We start from the raw sequence: 2,206 nt of genomic DNA, 5'->3' as shown, positions 1-2,206 counted from the left end.
AAGTCGTTTATTTCTTCAAGCACCGGTATTGTCTGCTTTTAATGCCCCAGTGCATTGTAATCTTTAACGTATTAATGCTTTCATGGAATTAATCCCCTGGTCCTACAAAATATTATTTCTATCCTCTATGCATTATGAAAAATAACAACATTGGCCATTTTATATAACTAATGCACCATGGCGTTTATACAAACGATATGCATCGACGTTGCAAGTTTAAACAAAAGCACCAACACAGCAATTGTTTTTTGCGTGCCCTAGTGTCATTCCTTACAAGAACACCCCAGGGCTTATATATATATATATATATATATATATATATATATATATATATATATATATATATATATATATATATATATATATATTGGCACCAGTGTAGTATATATTACGCATCAGTGTTATTTGCATTCAACGCCTCGATGCTTCTAGTTATGTATGCGACTCAGTGCGTCTATATATGTAGTGCACTGGTGCTACTTGTTCCATGAAGCACACTGCAAAAAAAAAAACATCCGCTAAAACCTTTGACTGCCCATATTTTTTCAGTTGTGATGAAGTTCCATTATAATCTCCGCTAAAACATCCGCTATCACAAATGGATGTTTTAGTGGATGCTTTTTTAACAAATTTATAACACTAAAAACCTCTGCTATAAGGTTTTTTCCTTGTAGTGAAAAGGGATCATTTGAATACAACTCATGACCCATGTTATGAAATCAAGACTAAAACCCACATGGGTTAAAAGCAACCAGAGATAGATACAATTGACCCCATCATAAGCCTTTGATAAGTCTAGCTTGAAAGTTGCTCCTTCAAGGTTCATCATATTTAGGTTGTGCAAACCCTCATGCGCTGCCCCAATTGATGTATCTGTCTACCTTGAAGGAAACCAAATTGTTCTTTAGAGATAGAGGTAGAAAGAATCGGCTTGAGACAAAGGGCAATCACCTCTGCGATAACTTTGTAAACAACATTACATAATGAGATAGCCTAAGATCATCAAAGGAAATAGGGACATCCACTTTAGGAATTAGAGAAATTAAAGTAGAATTTAAGGCAGGGATCATATGATGATTCTTGTGAGATACCTTGACCACAACTAATAAATCATTTTCCAAAATTTCACAAAGACCCTAGAAGAATTCAATACTTCAATTATCTAGGCTAGGGCTATTATCCTTTTGGAAACTATGGAGGGAAGTCTTTAGTTCATCCTTAGAAACTTCGACCATTATATCATGATTATCCTCCACATTGAGAAAATTGGGAAAGGGGAGAGTCGTACAAATTATTTCAGCTATAGTGGCCTCTTCTTGGGCATTGAAAATATCTTCAAAGTGTCTGACACCCATCATGGCCAATTCCGAAAAAAGAAGAAACATCCCTACCCGAATGATCCTTTAGTGACCAAATCATGTTAGTCATATTGTGACCCTAGCAAATGCTTGGAAAATTTTTGTAATATTGTCCTCGCATTCCAAAGTCTAGACAACTCTACTCTTCAACCTACATTTCACCTCTCGGCTTTCTGGGATAGTTTTCCTCCTATTTTCCAATTGGAAGAGAAGGACTCTAGATTCAACGAAATCATAACCCTCCGCCTCCTGTGAAGCAATATCCTTAAATTTGTCTTTAATTGTCATGAGATCCAAAGACTCCACCAGTTTCTTTGCCAAATCCCACTCCTTTGTTTTATGCTTTATTTTCTTAAGATTCCCCATAAATTGTTTTTCAGCCGAGGGCCCATAATGAGGTGAGAATGGAGACCATTTCTCTTTTACCGTCTCTGCAAAGGACACATCCTTCAACTAGGGGGATTTTATCTTAAAGGGCTAGCCAACTTATGGGTGGCACTTTTAATTTCCAGAAAGATAAGTGAGTGGTCAGAAATCCCACCCAAGTTGACCCATTACTTGATCAAAAAAAAATGTTGAATAATAACTTCAGCAACCAAGAACTAGTCTAGTATCTTAGCTATACAGTCTAGAACCAAACTCTTATTTCGCCAGGTTGGACAAAGCTTAAGAGGCCCCACATCAATAACGGGCCTATTGACCAAGAAGCCATGAAAGAATTCCGCCAACTAATCAATATTTTCCCTATCCCCCCATGATTTAGAGGTGCCCATGGAGACATTGAAATCTCCCCCAATAATGAGGGAAGGTTGATTTACAAAAAGATTTACAAAAAAAAAAAAAAAAAA

The sequence above is a fragment of the Pinus tabuliformis genome, chromosome 4_2, assembly GCF_031772625.1.
Source record: "Pinus tabuliformis cultivar Carrire ecotype Pingquan chromosome 4_2, CPIR1, whole genome shotgun sequence".
Lineage (NCBI taxonomy): Eukaryota > Viridiplantae > Streptophyta > Pinopsida > Pinales > Pinaceae > Pinus > Pinus tabuliformis.
Note: the sequence above shows the minus strand (reverse complement) of the source record.